The sequence below is a fragment of the Lycorma delicatula genome, chromosome 12, assembly GCF_047948215.1.
Source record: "Lycorma delicatula isolate Av1 chromosome 12, ASM4794821v1, whole genome shotgun sequence".
In the NCBI taxonomy this organism is placed as follows: domain Eukaryota; kingdom Metazoa; phylum Arthropoda; class Insecta; order Hemiptera; family Fulgoridae; genus Lycorma; species Lycorma delicatula.
Window position 1 is genome coordinate 41065147 of NC_134466.1, and position 20182 is coordinate 41085328.

Consider the following 20182-nt stretch of genomic DNA (forward strand, 5'->3'; position numbering starts at 1 on the left):
TTAAACATTCAATTGATTCCTAACTACTAAAGAAAAATATGGCGTTGCGCCATCGTGCTGGAAAATCTTTTGCAATCTACTTTCTACTTTCTAGTAGAAATCTACTTTCTAAAGGTGCATTCTCCAAAAGAGCCGGTAAATTATTTTTAAAGAAATGAACGCACGCATCTCCTGTAAGGTTTACATTGAAAACAAATGAGCCCAGAATTTTGTCATAATGCTACGCCAAACATGAATGTAAAATCTATGTTTGAAACTAGTTTTTCAGAGTATAATCTGGATTGTCTTTACTCCACAAATGACTATTTTTAGAAATGAAGACTCTGTTTCTCATAAAAGTTGCTTCATCGGTAAATAAAACTGAATTTACCTTATCAGCGTTTTCTAGAAGATAATGACAAAATTTTAAAGGCTGGGGGTAATCTGTTGGCCGCAAATTTTGAACCTTTTGCAAGCGAAAAGGATAAAGATTTTATTTCCGAAGGATGCGCCACACTTTTTTTTTAACAAACCAGTGCGACATGAAATTCATCTTGTTTAGTACCTGGGCTGCGTTGAATCACATAATTTTCATCATTAAGACAATGATTTACTTGGGGTTCAACAGAAAAAGAACACATTGGAAATGACCCCTTCGTTCGTAAATGCTGACACAATTGAGAATGTTTAAAAAGAAGGCTTTAAAATTCTTTAAAAAGAACATTTATTAGGTACAGAAAGAATAATACGATTTTTGTTGTCTATTTTTCGTCCATTTTGCTTCAATTAAAAAAACGATTTTTCAAAGTTTTTATTATCTTTTTATTGGTTATATTTACATTTATTTTGTTAGAATTAAATTCTCTACAAGTTTGATTACTAAATCTTTCATTTTTTACTCATTTAACAAAGCTATTTTACTACAAACCTAAAAAAAATTTGTTTTTCGACACCGAATTTTGTTTTACGTCGAAAATCATAAAAACTGTTGAAGTTGTAGTTATGGGACCTGTTTTATCCTATTTCCCATCTCAATTCCCCCCCGAGGGGAGAAGATCCCGCCTCGTAGCGTGTCAGGTCGCTACACCACCCCCACCGTTCCGAGCCAGCAGTGGCTTTAACGGAGGACATCTTCTTGCCCTCAAACTGATCACATTCCACAGTGTTCAGCCCGGCCACGGTGAGATGCCACCGATGCAGATGCCCCGTGGGACATCTACATCAGTAATCCGCCACGAGAGATAGTATTGAGCTCTGCCTTCCGAAGAAGACAGCTTACACCTAACGCTACCACGTTGCCCTCAGGAACTAAGCAAAAAGCCTACTCGCGGTAGAAAGAAAACCCCGCGCCTACCACAATAAGCCTAAACTACACTACACCCCTAGTGCATAAATGCATCAAGTATGCCACGACAGCATATCAATCTGCAAGATTCAGTCACCGCAAAGGAATCGTAATAATTTAAGCGATTGGAGCACAGCCAGTACAATAAACCTAGTCCCAGAGGTCCTCAGGTCTGGTCCGTCGAGAGCTGAGTATAACCTCTAATCTCCCACTACAGCTACAGGTTAGAGGGCCGCTCGGAATAAACCCAGGCCGATCTATCCTATTTCCCAGTTCAAATTACATAAGAAACCACCAAATTTATTCCTTAATTTGAATCCCAAAAATTATAGTAGAGCTTGGTTTTTATTAGAAGAGCTGAAATTCGGGCGAAATATTTCGCTACCCGTAACTCGAAAACAAAGCGTTTTCAGATCCATGTTTTTATGAATTTTTTTCGTAATTTTCACCAGTATAACTCGTCCTGAAAATTTCTCCGTTTCTTCATTAGATACCTGAATATATTTTTAGAAAATGTTTTTGTAAAATTATTCCCCTCCTCTAAAAAATATTTTTTCTGTCTTGTTTTTTTTTTTTTAATGCCATACCTCTTTTAATTTCTATTCTTAATAACCGGGAAAATCATGCAATACTTAACCAGTTTTTTTTTTTTTTATCTATAACAACAGTAGCTATTTCCAAATTATCTATATACCTTTAATAATTTAACAGGAAGTGTTCCACGCATTCAAACATTAAACACTTTACCTCTTAATTTCCTTTAATCAAAAAAAAGGTCTAAACACCTGCTTTGAACTACATGAAGCGAGCATAAAATGAAAATTACTTCCGGAAATTTATACTTACTAGAAAAAATCCTTCATCGCTTTCATTGTTGCAATTTCATAACTCATTCCTATATTCACTGATTTCAATTCAACCTAACATTAGTATTTAATATAAATCAAATTTAACACACCACCAATATCACTTAATATGTGTTTTATTATTTATTATTGCATCATTAAATCGTGAAAACTCGCACAGGTCAAAGCCTCCTATCTGAAAATCGTTGGAAGTGGCACGCGTAGGAAATGGTACTGATAGAACTAGCGTCTCCAGTGTCGTATTATTTAATATCGAATATTTTAAGATTAAAAAATTAAAATATAAAATGAATCTAATAGTCGAAGATTGTCAAATTTTTTAAATTAATATCTTTAGTGTAATTCTAAAGAAGAAAATAAAATTTTCATATGTTTATGTTACATTAAATTATAAAAATCGAATTAAATACAGAATTAAAAAAAAGTAACAATAATAATAATTCATTATTGGCTATCATCAATTGACAATTGTATACATACAGAAAATACAATAAAATATTAATTTAATTAAAAATATATACGAGTATGTATAAAATCTTTCTTTGTTGTCAAACATTGAAATGAAATGAAATGAATAAATTACAATGACAATCTGATTTCATTGTTAATGCATTGATATAAATACAACCAATAATAAAAGATTAATATAAAAGCAAAACGTTGAAACCTACTTAATCGTTAAAGGTTATGTAAACTAGACATGTGCCCAATCTAGCACTGGTATCCACCCCGAAAGTAGGATATGACGTCCTTGGTAAGGTTAAAACTGCAACAAATCATTTCATTAACAAAATCCCCAAATTTTATCAAATAAGTCCAACCATTTTCTACATAAAATGTATATACATTTATTAAAATTAAAATTGTTATATTTTGTCACACTTTTTTTTTTTTGTAAATGTTCAACAAACTTTATTAAAATACCTCAATCCGTTTTTAAGAAAGAAAGTTTGATTGAAAAAAAAACAAAATGGCTGATAGAAGGAAAATGAAGAAAGATAAGGAAATTTGTCCACACGAATTTTTTCTTTATTTTTTTGTCCTGAATCAGTAATTTTTACTTCCTTGTACGAAGTAAAGGAAGTACTTTGACCGCCAAAAATTTTAGATTTCAATGAAAATATCCATTTTGATCATCCCTGAATCCATTTTGACTAGTTTCGGCGTGACATTTGTACGTACGTATGTATCTCGCATAACTCAAAAACGATTAGCCGTAGGATGTTGAAATTTTGGATTTAAGACTGATGTAACATCTAGTTGTGCACCTCCCCTTTTAATTGCAATCGACTGAACCATAATTGTACAAAAAAGCCCAAAATCAAAAAAAAAAAATTGGTTTTTGGACATTTTCTTAACTGCAGTAATAAACTGTCATTGACAAATTTTCAACGATATATCAAAACTGGTACTTATTTTCATTGGTACCAGAGTTATAGCCAAATAAAAGTTCAATTAATGAAATATAACAAGGATGTTCCCTATCCCCATTACTTTTTAATCTTTACATAGAACTAGCAGTTAATGATGTTAAAGAGCAATTTAGATCCGGAGTAACAGTGTACGGTGAAAATATAAAGTTGCTACGATTTACTGATGATATAGTAATTCTAGCTCAGGAGAAACATATTTAGAAGAAACAACGAACGGCATGGATGAGTCCTACGCAAGAACTACCGCATGAAAATAAACAAGAACAAAACGAAAGTAATGAAATGTAATAGAGATAATGAAGATGTAAAAATACTGAATGTAAACACTTAATGTAAAAATAGGAAGAGAAAAGATTATGGAAGTAGAAGAATTTGTTATTTGGGAATAGAATTACTAAAGATAGACGAAGCAGGAGCGATATAAAATGCCGAATAGAACAGGCTTAACGAGCCTTCAGTCAGAAATATAATTTGCTTACATCAAAAATTAATTTAATCGTCAGGAAAATATTTTTTAAAGTATGTGTTTGGAGCGTAGCTTTATATGGAAGTGAAATTTGGACGATCGGAGTACCTGAGAAGAAAAGATTAGAAGTTTCTCAAATGTGGTGCTATAGGAGAATGTTAAAAATCAGACGGGTGGATAAAGTGACAAACGAAGAGGTGTTGGGGCAAATAGATGAAGAAAGAAGCACTTGGAAAAATATAGTTAAAAGAAGAGATAGACTAGGCCACATATTAAGGCATCCTGGAATAGTCGCTTTAATATTAGAGGGACAGGTACAAGAAAAAGATTGTGCAGACAGGCAACGTTAGGAATATGTAAAACAAATTGTTAGGGATGTAGGATGTAGGGGGTATACCGAAATGAAACGACTAGCACTAAATAGGGAATCTTGGAGAGATGCATCAAACCAGTCAAATGACTGATGACAAACAAAAAAAAAATAATAACCTCTGATTGTAAAAAAATGTGTATAATTAATTTAATAGGCGTACAAAGAAGTCATGTGATGTCCACATCAGATTTTTTACTATTATAATAGAAATTTAGGAAATATATCCGCTTTCGAAATAAGAATCATTTTGATTATTATTTAAATTTATCTATTTTATTTTAATTATGTTTTTTATTTACAAAATGAAATATTTGATCAATAATAATTATAATAATAAAATCACTTACCCATAAAAACATTATAGTGTTATAATAATATAGTAATTTTGAAGCGAATTTTATTATGAAATATTTTCTAAAAAAAAAAAATAAATACTAAGGAATATTATCCTACAAATACGCTACAATAATATGTCACACGTTTATATCTCGGTGTAAATCCATCACAGTAAGGAGAATGATTCTTACAAGAACAAATACTATTAACTGAAATGATATAGACGCTAAGTTAAAGGTAGAAGAAACGCAACACGTACAACCGATTTTATATTGCATGTCTATGTCACATGCAACTCTTTTTTGAAAAATTGAAAATATTATAACACATATCATATTTTGTAATAATATAAGACAGTTATAATCTAAGATTCCGTACAATGTAGCAGAATCATGTAATGAACAAATGGCAAAATCCCATGATTAGTCCGTAGTGTCAATGTTAAAAACTATAATACGGATTTAGTTGTTTTTTTAAACAATAAAATGTTTCTTTGTTTGTTTGTTTTTTTATTCAAATAACTTTTTATTACTATTATTTGGCATGAATTATGTTTAAGTGAAAATAACGAAGAAAAAAATTATAATATGGCCTTTGTACATGATATGTTTAGGGGAAAAAATCGTATTTTTTTTCTTTAATTCTATTAAATAAAATATTAAATTAAAAATTTTACTTTCCCGGCGAAGATAGTCACAAATAAGGGAGAAAATATGGTGATCATGTCAAAAATGGGGTATCAGATTTTTGATGTGAATCGTCTTTAAAATCACACCGAAACATACGAATACCAGAACAGAAATTTGCAGCGTAACGAAAAGGTCTATATCGCCTTACCTTAGTAACTCTCTAACTATTAGCCTCAAAGATAAAAATGCAGTGGCTCGCCGATACGACTTTGACTATGCATCACTAAGCGAGTCGGTTATCGAGGGGAGGGGCACAGCGCAGATCGGCCAAAACTGGCGTTCTCGCTCATTTCCATTCAGTGAAGCTCACGACTTAGATGTGATAGCGCGCTGTTTCATGTATTTGTGTTGAGTTTGTCGAGATAGATCGATTTAAGTAATAATAAGTGTATTTTGCACAATAATTACGTGTAAAAAAATAAAGTAAACATCTAAAAGAATATAAAAATTCAATACATCAGCCTCAGCCCGCGCAAAAGCCAGCCGGAAATATAACTTACGCATACCGTTGGAAAGGGAAGGTTATGAGCCACGCACAGTTATCCCAATGTCCGGTGCCGAGCGAGCAAGACTCGGGAGCGTCGCAAAGCTGGCACGGCGCGCTCCCCTACCGCTGCTTATTATGTCTTATATCTCTTACTTTTCATATCAAAGACCAATGTAGAACAAAATTATCGTCGAATATTAGTCAAAATAAACATCATGTACCATTTAGTGACTGTTTCATGTTAAAATTAAATTTAATACGCAGTCAATGATCTCGTTTTTATTTCAATACGATACACTAAAGATGACTCGCTGACATACAGACCGACCAATTTATCTGTAGAGTTAGCCAAATGGAATTACAATTTTTCATTAGAATCGTTCAGTTTTGTTAAAAATAATACGATGGTGGCTCTCTTATTGGCCGGTCTGTAGCTCGGAGGAACTTCATCCAAGGTCTGTAACGTTTCTCGTTAAACCAATGGCCGTGCGCCCCGACACAGACCCACCCGATCTTTTTTGCAAATTTTTACGTTCAAGATCCTAATAGTTCATCTAAATTTAAAAAAACGCTGATAATACAGATGTAGGACTTTCCCGTCACGCGGCTAAAGCCGCGTTCCGGGAAATTTCTGCAACTATGGGGTTTTTTTTCTGATGCACGGCTTACACACACACACACACAACTTAATTAAAAATATTTATCATTTTATTTAAACATAATACTTTTTCGTTTATTTAATTCAATGGTTTGAATTAAAACGCTCGCGCACACAGTATTTAATTGGCGCGAGTGTGGAGGTACTAGAGGCTATGGTCGGCACTAATTAAACTAATGTAATTTCATAACTTACATAGAATAAATTTCGCTTGTACGGTTGTCAAGATGGTGTAGCAGCGAGACTTAACGCACCAAGTACCGAGTCGACCACGCGATCGACACACACATACATACGAATATATCCGGAAAACTTCCATCCGGTTTTTTGGGTTCCTTAGATACCAGAACTTAAAGATCCGGTGAAAACCGCATATGCCCAAATTGGACCGATTACAATACTTTCCCTTCTAAAGCTGTAGCTCTGCTATAGCGTTATCTAAATGGGAAACTAAAAACATATGTACATACTCTCTCTGTGTGTGTTTGTCGTACTGCTTTTAGTTTTATATCTCAGGAATAACTGAACCGATTTTCATCAGATTTGGCTCACATATTTCTATACATGAGGCAACGTATTAATTTTTTTTTTTTAAATTCGTTGAGGGGTTATTGCGAAAAATTCAATTTCGATTTTCTTGAGAGGCTCTTTAGAGAAAACTTTTATTAAGGCAAATTTTTTACCTACAATGCGTATAATATATAAATAATTTTTTTTTAAATTCTCTTTTTTTTAAATTATAGACCCTGGACCTAAAATGCAGAAAATTTTACTTTTCTTATTTTACCTTTTATTAAACGAGTGTTAAATTTAGAGAAAAATTTATTTAAGCAATTCTATTAAGCTTAATTTATGCATGAATATTTGAAAAAAAATTATTTTTTTTCTTTATTCCCAAATTATGTTTTTGTTTTCGGCTCAGGCCCAAAGAATAATTTTAAAAAGTAACATATGAAAATTAATAAAAGAATTCTTTATCTGTTTGTGTATTTTATTTTTGTTATAAGTGTAAATTTTAAATTTCATATTTTACAATATAATGTATACTATTAAACGCATCTGATGTGGACACCACATGACTTCCTTGTTTGAACGCCTATTAAATTACAACACAAATTTTTTTTTTAAATGAAAAGTACATATAATCTTATTTCATTAATAACTTATTGAATTCTAATTTATCGTAAAAATTTTACAATCAGAGGTTAATAATTATTAATAAATCTATATAACTAAATTTAAAAAAAGATGAATTCTGATTCGAATCGATGTGCCTTCCCATTTTAAGATCCAAAAATTTCATTAATTAAAATTTTATTTGGCTATAACTTTGAAACCAATGAAAATAAGTGCTACTTATGATATATAGTTAAAAATCTCTCAATGAGGGGTTATTACTGCAGTTAAGTCCAAAATCCAATTTATTTTGGATTTTGGTCTTTTTTGGACACTTTTGGTTGCAATTAAAAGGAAAGGTGCATAACTAGGTGTTACAACAGTCCTAAATCCAAAATTTCAACATCCTACGGCTAATCGTATTAGAGTTATGCGAGATACGTACAGACGTCACGCCAAAACTAGTCGAAATGGATTCAGGAATTATCAAAATGGATATTTTCGTTGAAATCTGAAAACCAAAATTTTTCTCTATCACAATACTTCCTTTACTTCATACAAGGAAGTAAAAAGATAGATTTTTCGATTTTTGGGAAAGAGGGAGAATTAAGGGGCAAATTTCTTTTTTAAATTGTAAAATAAACGTGTACCCATGTACTGAGCTTAATATAAAATGGGAATATGTTTGCAAAATTTTGAAATAATGAATCCAAAGAAATTATCTACCCTCCCTCCTGGAAATATTGACCCCAAACATTTACCAATAAATTCCCCTTTTATAAATGAAAGTTATATAAGCTTCAAGCATACAAATATAACTTCCTACTTTTTCAATTAGCTGCCTTAAATTTAAATGTTAAGTTGTATAACATTCAGATGTTTTGTGTTAATGTAGTAATATGTTCTAATAAAGTATGGACTACTTAATACTTAATAAAGAGAAAAGGTTATGGGGGTAGAAGAAGATTGTTATTTGGGAAGTAGAATTACTAAAGATGGACGAAGCAGGAGCGATATAAAATGCCGAATAACAGGCAAAACGAGCTTTCAGTCGGAAATATAATTTTCTTACATCAGAAATTAATTTAAACGTCAGGAAAACATTTTTGAAAGTATATGTTTGGAGTGTAGCTTTATATGGAAGTGAAACTTTGACGATCGGAGTACCTGAGAAGAAAAGATTAGAAGCTTTTGAAATGTGGTGCTATAGGAGAATGTTAAAAATCAGACGGGTGGATAAAGTGACAAATGAAGAGGTGTTACGACAAATTGATAAACAAAGAAGCATTTGGAAAAATATAGTTAAAAGAAGAGACAGGCTTATAGGCCACGTATTAAGGCATCCTGTAATATTCGCTTTCATATTGGAGAACATGTAGATGGGAAAAATTGTGCAGGCAGGCAACGTTTGGAATATGAAAAACAAATTGTTAGGATGTACGGAGTATACCGAAATGAAACTACTGCCACTAGATAGGGAATCTTAGAAAGCTGCATTAAGCCATTCAAATGACTGAAGACAAAAAAAAAATTAGAAAACACTAGGATAACGTTAAAAATGGAACTTTATAAACAGAAAGACAATTTAAAAAAAAAAAAAAAAGATAAATATAAGTTTCGGGTAAGTAGAAAACGTGCAATGGGACTTTTCAGAGAATTTATATTAATTATTCTAAAGCAGCGTTTCTCAACCTGGGGTTATCGCGGTGATACGAAAAGGGGGTCACAAAATTATCTTCCAACTTTACGCGTAAACAATGATGAAATTATTTTATGAGGAAAAAATCATTTATTTTACTTATATTTACAAGTTCACATGTAAAGAAAATAAATTAATGAAATGGTTGTATTTGTTTTTTTATTTAAAAGATTCTCCATATATGGATCAGTGTTAGAAATATACGAAAATAAATTAATTTCAAGTGATAAAAGACGATTCCTATATTTGGTTTTTAGCTCAACCACAGACGAAAATCCCTTTCGCAGAGGTAAGATGTGCCCAAAAGGGTTTAATTTTCCATAAAAAAGGATTGTACGTGGGTTTGTTTTTTTTTTTGTTAATCTATTAGTTTGTTAGTTAGTTAATTTGTTTGATGTATGTGCTCACATTTTTATTTTAGCTGTACTGGCGCAGAGCGGACCACGTGGTGCGCCGAGCAGCTGCGCGCAGCACGCAAACGATTCATTCGTTTGAACAATTTATTCTTCTACAACGATTCATTCGTTCGAACGATTTATTTAAAATTATATTTTTGTTTTGATGATAAAAAAGGAAAACATTGTGGTTAGAGATGTTTTAAAAATTCACAACTCAAGAAACAACTAAAAATGTTCAAGAATTTGAAGCTTTTCAGCGTAAAAGTTTTTGTTAGTACGCTAAATTCATGAACGTTATTTTGTTACAGTTGACAAAAACATTTAACAAAATCATGAAACATAAACCATGTAACATTTTCGCGGTGGGCTGTATGCCCTTTTTTTTAGTATATATAAATACTATATTTAATACTGATCTATTATAATTAATAAATAACTGACCTATTAATAGATGTAACAAAACATAAAACCCATTTTTTACTTTCATTTAGATATGAAATAAACTAAAAAATAGATCTTTCTTTTTTCGAACTGAACTCAGTACTGTTGACGTGTTGTCAGTTTACTAAGAACTAAATTTTGAACGAAAAGAAAGATGTAAAAAATTCTATCGTTTTAAAGGTTAAAATACGAGTATTTGCGTGAGAAATAAATACCTTGTTTCATTTTCTTTCATGTATAGAAAATACAAGTATGTTATTATATACAACAACTACTATTTGTTGACAGGTACTCTGTCAATCAACCAAATGTTTTTATTTTTTACATTTTAAAAACCACAAACTATTTTATGCTTTTATTTTTATAACAAAAATAAATATGACGTATTAAGGAAAGTTAAATTCAGGAATGCGATCTATAAACAATACACAAAAATCCTTGACTAGTTATCTTGGGTTGTCATTATCCGACTTCAAGTCAAAGTCATTATCAGACTTATAAATCTAATTAATTTCTCCTAATGTATCCAATCGGAATTTTTGTTAACTACCAAACAAGCATACACTATATTTTAACTGTAATTCAAGCATACACCAATAATAACAAGTTTTCTTTCTGTTTTTTTTTTTTAATAAAAAAAAAAAACAAATTCCAGAATGCTTTGTTTCAAAAATGCACTAAAAGTGTTAAACATTTCGTACAAGTCTACATTCAACATTATTAAGTTATTAGATAATATACGAGGGTTATCTTTTTTCAAGGTACGATCGGTCGCGAAATAAAAACCCGCGCAAATATCGGATGTCCTTTCCGCATATGTGTTGCGCAGCGTCTCTAGTATGGCCTTCAATCACGCCGCGTCACTTTGTTTTGTTCTGAACACGCAGCAAGCACGTAATCATGTCTACAACAATAGCATCTCCCGCCAAGTGTGAAGTGCGCGCGGTAATTCTATTTCTTCAGGCTGAGGGGTGTAATGCGGCTGAAATTCATCGACGAATTTGTAATGTGTACGGTGAATTGCCGCAAAGTGCGGCAATGGTGCAGGAACTTTAAAAAAAACTAAAGCAGGACGTGCAGATGTTCATGATGCAGGCGGTCAGGGAAACCCACCGGGTTGGTCTAGTGGTTAACGCGTCTTCCCAGATCAGCTGATTTGGAAGTCTAGAGTTACAGCGTTCAAGTCCTAGGAAAGCCAGTTATTTTTACACGGATTTGTAGTATTCAAATCCGTGTAAGATCGTGGATACCGGTGTTCTTTGGTGGTTGGGTTTCAATTAACCACACATCTCAGGAATGGTCGAACTGAGAATGTACAAGACTACACTTCATTTACACTCATACATGTCATCCTCATTCATCCTCTGAAGAATTATCTAAACGGTAGTTACCGGAGGCTAAACAGGAAAAAGAAAAAAAAGGCGGTCAGGGAAGGAAGCGAGTGTCAACCGATGATCTCGTTGAGCGAGTGGAAGAGTCAATTCGAGAAAATCGTCGGTTCACAATTTCTGTATTGAGTGATTAGTTTCCTGAAATTTCAAGGTCAACTATCTACACCATTGTGAGTGAGAGACTTCAGTACCGCAAACTGTGTGCGTGATGGGTTCCCAATTCTGAATAAGCGGAGAGGAATGTTGTCATCAGGCATTGTCTTTCTCCATGGCAATGCTCGGCCGCACACTGCAGCTGTAACAAAGAAGCTCCTGCAGCGTTTTCGTTGGGAAGTGTTTGATCACCCACCATACAAATCCATCCGATTTTCACCTCTTTGCTCATATGAAACGCTGGCTAGGAGGACAACATTTTGGCACAGACATCGAGCTGCAGACCAGCATAGAAACATGGCTGAAAACACAGGCGGCTCCGTTCTATGACGAGGGTATTGGAAAGTTGGTACCACGCTATGACAAATGTCTAAATCGGAGTGGCGACTATGTAGAGAAATAGCGTAACTATGTAAGTACTTGTTGCAAATAAAATGTTTTTTATTTTCACTGTGGTTTTAATTTCGTGACCGATCGGATCTTGAAAAAAAATAATCCTCGTAAATGCCGGACGATTTAGTTCAAACAGATTTAAAAGAAAATCAATGAATATAAAATAAATAAATACGTTTCCATTAATCTAATTGTTTTTTACTTATATTTAATTTTTTTACATCACAGTGATCAAAGACGCATCCTCAATCAATTAGATTTTTATTAGATAATATCTTGAAAATGAATAAAAATATCAATGCGCGATTCACCATCGATTTTTTCCTTAGATTTTATATGGAAATTATGAGTTATATCACCATAGAACCATGATGAAAAAATAAAGTTTAGTCCAATGTAAAGGAAAGATATGACGGCCAAAATTTTAGAATAGATTAAAAAGTAATATTTTATCCAAGATAGATACTGTACTGGTCAGGTTTCAGATATCATTGTTTCCATTTGAAATAATAGAGTTGGCTGCCATATTAGAAAAATTGTGAAGATCTCAAAAATGTTAACACTATTATTTTAATGTAAAAAAAATTCTAAAAAGGTTGCTTTTTTAAAGTTTCTGAGATCCCAATGATGGCAACTTTGAGTTACAGTACATAGGTTTAGCAAATTAAAATTTGTCACATTTTGATATGTTTTGTTTTTTAATAAACTTCCAAATTTTGTATAATTTTTGTGGATTTTTATATTATTTTACTCCCAATCAAATTTTCTATAAGGTTTGTTTAAAACTTTTATATGGTTATTACCCGTTTAACAAAGTTATCTTACGTTAAACATAAAATAATGTATTTTCGACCAAAATATCTTTTCTTTTATTGCAGATTTCTCGAAAACTATTAAAAATACACTTCTAGGATTCATTTCATTTTTATTTTTCAGTCATAATTCATATAAAACCACTAAATTTATCTCTTAATTTAGGTGCCAAGAATTACAGTCTGGTTTAATTTTACCGAAGGCGCAAAAATCAAGGTGAAATATTTCGCCAGCCGATTCTAGCTAACAAAGTTTTCCAAAAATATGTTTATACGTACTTTATTTTTTTATTTTTACCTGTAGAACCCGTCCTGAAAATCTTTCACATTCTTCGTGAATCACTCGATATATATGAAAGAAACAGCTGTATACTACATATCTGAGAGGTATTTGGAGGCATAAAGAAATGGGGTTCTACACAGTTAAAAAAATCTAGTAAAAATTAATTTGCAGGCCTAGCGGTTCAAGTTTTTTTTTTGAAAGTTTATTATTAGCTTCCTCGTTCATTTATTTAGTTTTATTAGTTTGATCTTCAAATAACAATGCCTTCTTTACGTGAAACCGAAAAAACAACTCTGTAGATGATGTTCGGGTGTGATGACAAGTTCAGCCTTTACAAGAGGTATGTGATTTATCTAATAATAGATTTTCAGACAGAAGACCGATAGGTAAATCGACTGTGATCAAGATAGTACAGCGATTTGAAGAAACCTGTACTGGAAAGAATCGTCCTCGCACAGTAGACTAAGAATTGTCACAGCTAATGAAATTTCATTAATGTATTGCAGATTTTTATGTAGATCCTCACTCGTCAATTCGTAAGCTGTTATCCAACATGAAATCAGTTATTTTACATTTCAAAAAGTTCGATATAAGAAAAACTGTCGACCTTGGATCGATAATAATCCCAGATAGATATTGGAAACTGATACACAGCGCCCTCAGAAAGTGAACATCTAAACGGGAATCGTCGGTCATCGTTTTGTAGAGCCTTTTATTTTAGATGACAGTCTTACAGGAGATACTTACTGCAATTTGTTAGCCGATAGAAGTTTACCAAACATGCGGGAAATTGTTGCTGAAACCGTGCCCACGGTTTCAGCAAGGCGGTACACCACCTCATTATTATCTACGGGCACGGAAAATTTTAAATGAACAATTTCCAAGTCGCTGAATAGGTCGTAGAGGAGCCGTAGAATGGTCTACCGGATCCCCAGACCTGTCTCCTCTGGATTACTCTTTTTGGGAGCACCTGAAACATAATGTTTACAAAAAAAAAACCTGCAAACATTGACGAAGCGAAAAGAAGAGTAACTGACGAATGTCCTCGTGTACCACCAGACACAATACAACAATTTATAAACGGATATTACTTGAGGTTAGCACACCGCCAAGCTGTAGAGGAGAAGCATTTTGAACACTTATTGTAGAACTAGCTGCAAGGCTGGTACGGCACACCTCCCCAGCTAGGCCCTCCTGGCGGGCGGCATCTGGGAATGGGATTATTAGGTATTTAATATTGTTTACCTCTTGTGTAAAAATTTTTTTTTGAATGATGAAAATTGATAAAGGAAAACATAAAAAAGGGTTCGACATCGTACAATTAAGCACCCTTACTCATTAGGAAATATATAAGTTGTAGACGGAAGCATTTTGAACATTTGTTGTAGAAGGGTATGCTTTCAAAATTTATTTCATTAGTAATTTACGATTGAAAACATTTATTTAAAATAATAAATTAATATCAGTTGATATAGCCGTTTAATTTATTGTTGTTTTGTTAATTATTATTGATATTATAGTACAGTTTAAAATTCGATATTGTATACATTATGTATATAAAATACAATAAAAGTGTTCAAGCAGCGCGTTTACCTCGTTACCCCTCGTTTTATTAACACGATTTTTCCGTCATTGAAAATTTGATAACGAAACATTAAAAGAAAAACGGTTTTCACCATTGTTTTTCTCGTAAAATTTTAAATCGAAATCATGTGTCGTATGTCTATCTTCCTTTAAAAAAATGAAGTTTCATTAAATATAACGGATCCAATATGGCGGACAAAAATTAAAAACCCGCCATAATGCAGATTTTTTAAAAAATATGTAGAAACCCATTTCTTTCCGCTTCCAAATACCTTTCAGATATGCAGTATATAGTTGTTTCCATACTTAAATATAAGCTGTATATTTATTGGGTGCGCGCGCCTCTCTCTCTCTCTCTCTCTCTCTCTCTCTCTCTGTGTGTGTGTGTGTGTGTGTGTGTGTGTGTGTGTGTGTGTGTGTGTGTGTGTCTGTGTCGTAAAACAGGAGGGAATGGGAAATTTCATTAATCCTACCAATTCACAATTAAACTTTGTAGTAGTAAAACATCTCTTACAGTTTGAATTGGTTTATACATTACACCGTATCTCTGATAAGAATAGTAACACGCTATCATTGTAATGAAAAATATGTTCGTTTAATTTATTAGATTATTACGTACGATTTTGTTTATCATGCACGCTAAACAAAATTTGTGTTAAATTTCTCACTGTTATTTTTTTGTTTTATAAATACCCATCATATATAACTTAAAAAAGATTTTTAAAAAGCTGACAACACAGCTGTAGGACTCTCCCGTCACGCGGTTAAAGCCGCGTTCCGGGAATATCCTACAATTGTGGGTTGTTTCTGATGCACGGCTTACACACACAACTTAATTTAAAATATTTATTATTTTATTTAAATATAATATTTTTTCGTTCATTTAATTCAATGATTCTAATTAAATAGCGCGCGCATACCGTATTTAATTCGCACAGGTGGAGCGGTACCAGAGGAGACGGTTTAACTGTACAAAACTAATGTAATATCACAACTTACATAGAATAAATTTTGCTTGTAAGGTCGGCAGACTAGTGTAGCCGCAAGGCTTAACGCACTAGCTACCGAGTCGACCGGCCGATCGAGTTCGGGACCACGCCAGACAGAGTTACTTTAATACACTTTAAGTATTAATCATTTATTTAATTATATCGTTCACCTGTGACGTCACAACATAGCAGACAACAATAATAGCATTTTTGGGGGATGCGATTTTGCAAAAATATTTTTTTTCAGATAGTTATTTTTTAATTAACAAATGTGCCTAAGAAAAATATATGACCTTAATTACACGAAATCTCGAGATACTGAGGGTGACCTTGCTCTACAGCCTTACTCCTTTGACCTTTTTAGTTGCCCCATATACAAAAGTAATCTGACCAAGTTTGGTCAAAATCCAGTAGTTCTGGGAATATAAGGTGATTTAAAGGCCAACACACACCCCAAACCCACCGAACACACACACACATACGAACATTAACATCCAGAAAATTTCCATCCTGTTTTTCGGGTTCCTTTGGTGTCAAAACGTCAAGATCCGGTGAAAACCCCAATGTCCAAATTTGACCTATTACAGTATTTTCCCTTCTAGAGCTATAGTTTTGCTATAGACGGGAAAGTAAAAAGTCTAATTGTAATTTGTATCGTTAATTTACCGAGCGTACTTTAATGAATCGAAATTTATCATTTTAAAAAATCGTAATAGTTCACAATCATAACTAAAAATAAATTTTAATAACCAATTTGTGTTTAAAAATGTTTGATAATATTACCAACAGCATAAAATTTTAGGTAAAAGAGTTTGTATAGTTTTTCAACTTTTTTAAAACAAATATCAATAATGAAATGTGATATTGTACAGATTAGGAGCAAAAGCTATTAGAAAATTATGCTATACAATTTACAGTTATCATGGATTGAGTTATTAAATTTTTCAAAACTCATCGGTATCGATATAACATGACAATGCTCATTAAAAAATAATTTTTAAATTTACATCTTTTAAACCGCTTAAGGCAAAAAATATTCTTTTATATTATTATACTAGCCGGTCAGGGGACTTCGCCCCCTGGACCCACGACGCGTTCGTATCCTCATGTTTGTGAGATTATTAAATATTTTACAGAAATTGATTAAAAAAAATATTTGTAATTTTACTTAATTATATTTCTTTTGCCATGGTGACAGAAATATAATGAAATAAAAAGATTAATATATTTACATATTATGTATTATATACATTGTTCATAACAAAACGAATGGTGCTTCTATACTTATTTATTTGTGTAAAATTTCAAAAACTGTATGTCTACAATAGCTTTTTTGGTACTTACGTATTAACACCACCGTAGCTACAGCTTTATTTAAAAACAAAGTAGTCAATTGGATTTCGGTGGGAAATGGGCCGATATAGAGTTTAACATAGATTCAAAACAGTCTCTTTATTAATTTTAATAAATGGTTATTTATATTTATAAATATAATTTAACAGGAGTGTTTTGATTATTTAAATAATAAATAATTGCAATAACTACTGAATTTATTAAATAAATACTCAAAAAATTACGGTGTTAATTAGTCAAGGTAAAGTTTGGTTAAATTATATTTATAAAATAAATAAATATAAATAACCATTTATTAAAATTAATAAAGAGACTGTTCATTTTCCACCGAAATCCGACTGACTACTTTGTTTTTAAATAAAGCTGTAGCTGCGGTGGCGTTAATACGTTAAGTACCATAACTTTTATTTAAAGTAGAAAAAGTACATTTTTTAACGAAAAATAAAAATTACAAAACACTTTTAGTTTATGTTGACCGTGTACCAATAAATCATATATATAATAACATAACCTTTTTTTTAACCTCCAGGTCCGCAGTTAAGCAATTTTTTTTCCGGAGAGGATGATATGAATGCTTTTTAGCGTGTGGAAAAATGCCATGCCTGACCGGGATTCGAACTCAGGACTTCCGGGTGAAAGGCCGGGATTCAACCACTCGCGCCACAAGGGCCGGCATATTATCATAACCTACGCTCACTTTACTAGCTAACCTCGTCTAATTAACGTTAAATATATGCTATTTTTTAATGTTATTTTGATATTCGTAAGATTTATCTGTACACTCACGGAATCAACGAAATCTAAAAAACAGCCTACGGTAACAGACATATCTTTTGTTTAATACATTAATAAGTTAGTTTTTTTGACAAAGAAGTTTCATAAAAAAGTGAAAAAGTGGCGGTTGGATAACAAACAAATACCAGATAATGCAATTGAAACATCCATACTAATTATCAAGAGTCTAACCTACAAAAATTTTAAACCTAAGTTTAACCAATACAGCAGATTTATAATTAAAAACTAATAAACATTTCTGAATAGACACGGTTGTAAGGATTTTTTTAATGTAAGTACATACATTATTCTTATTAGTTGTCTATTATTCTAAGTTTTTGAACATTAAATCATCACAGATATTTTTAAATAATAAATATCTTTACTTACAGATTACGATGTTAAATGACTTTTTACACTACAAAAACAGTTGATTAACTAACATCAGTAAATTCGTTAAAGTTGTATAATATTTAAGCATTTAAACGTTTCATTTTATTTTTTAAACAGATCAAAATATAAAAATAGTTATACACAAAACAACAACGTTTTATAAACCACAAGATTACAAAAATATACGTGTTTTAATATAGTAAATAAACTTTTTAATATAGTAATATTTTGTAATAAAGACAATAAGCATAACCTAACATTCAGCTTTATAACTGTTCCCATAGTGCTAAGCTGACTTGTGCTATTAAACAAGATTTTGTTTAGGTACGCACTTCTGCGTGTATCATACAACACACTGCTGCCTTGTTTATTTGACGACCGTACAGCTATAACAGCCCTCCCTAATAACTGCCTAACACGTCACTTCTTTACGTACACATGCACGTCATACATTAAATCTCTTTTACGTTTATATATATATATATATATATTCTTCTGTTATAAGAATATAAATTGTATACTGTAAAACTATGTGTGTGTTCGCGCGTGCGCGCATACATTGTGTGTGTGTACACCTGGTTATATTTAAGTATGGAAACAGTTTTATACTGCGTATCTGAGATATATTTGGAGGCGGAAAGAAATGTGGTTCTACATACTTGAAAAAAAAATCTGCATTATTGTGGGTTTTTAATTTTTGTCCGGCATCCTGGATTCGCCGTATTGAATCAAACTTATTTTTTTTTTAAATAGGAAGGTGGACATATGATACATGATTTCGATTTAAAATTTTACGAGAAAAACAATGGTAAAATCCATTTTTCTGTTAATAACTTCGTTATCGAATTATAAGCATTCAAATTTACAACGACGGAAAAAATCGTGTTAACAATAAAACGACGCAAAACGCGCTGCATGTACAATTTTAGTGCATTTTACAAACATAATCCATATAATAACGAGCTTTAAACAGTACTATAATATTGATGATAATAAAAAGGAATAACTAATAATTAATAACATAAAACAAATTAAATGGCTGTATCAACTGAAATTAATTTATTTACTTTAAATATTACAATATTTATTTTAAAATTTTATTATACAAAAGATTTTATATATTACTATTTAGTAATACTAAAGACAGGAATAATTCCCCCCCCCTTTTATAATATCTCTCTCCTCACTCTCTCTCTCTCTCTCTCTCTCTCGTATCATTTACTTTTCTGTATAGTAATTACAGATTTAAACCCAATTATGGGTACCCTGCTCATTTTCTTAGATAAATTAATTTTTTTGGGAATTTTTTACCAAGAGTTCTCCTTTTTGATAACAGAATTAGAGTCTAATTCGGTTGATTCACTTAATACAAATATGCTAACACCGATTCCTCTAAATATTCACTGCTTATAAAATAAAAAGAGATTTATTAATACTCTAAAAAATTGAAATTCTGAAAAACAATTTGATCTCTACCAAAATCAAAAAACAATTAAAAAAATCCTACAAAGTGTTAATGTCTTGGTCATTCTTGAACGACCAAGACATTAATACTGAACAACCCAGATTGGTTGATTTAATTTTAACAAGATATATCTAAAAAAACGTATAGGAAACTAGAAAATAAAGAAGTTACAAAAATCAAGAACAGAAATGGATTTAAGAGTTTTATTACTTAAAAGTTCATCAATTTTTTTTTTCTTTTATCTAACTACATTACAAGAAGGGTAATGCTTTGAAATAATATGATTTTTTATTACTATTTGACTCA

General features: G+C 31.8%; 1 protein-coding gene across 2 annotated transcripts in view; it reads right to left on the reverse strand.

Moving 5' to 3' along the window:
* The window catches only part of LOC142332955 (inactive ubiquitin carboxyl-terminal hydrolase MINDY-4B-like), a 106638-nt gene extending 87892 nt beyond the window's left edge, over nucleotides 1–18746 (reverse strand). For both annotated transcript variants that reach the window (XM_075379675.1, XM_075379674.1), the window contains exon 1: nucleotides 18409–18746. The gene's annotated coding sequence lies outside the window, so the exon portion shown is untranslated. The remainder of the gene's footprint in view (nucleotides 1–18408) is intronic.
* Nucleotides 18747–20182: the final 1436 nt, after the last annotated feature.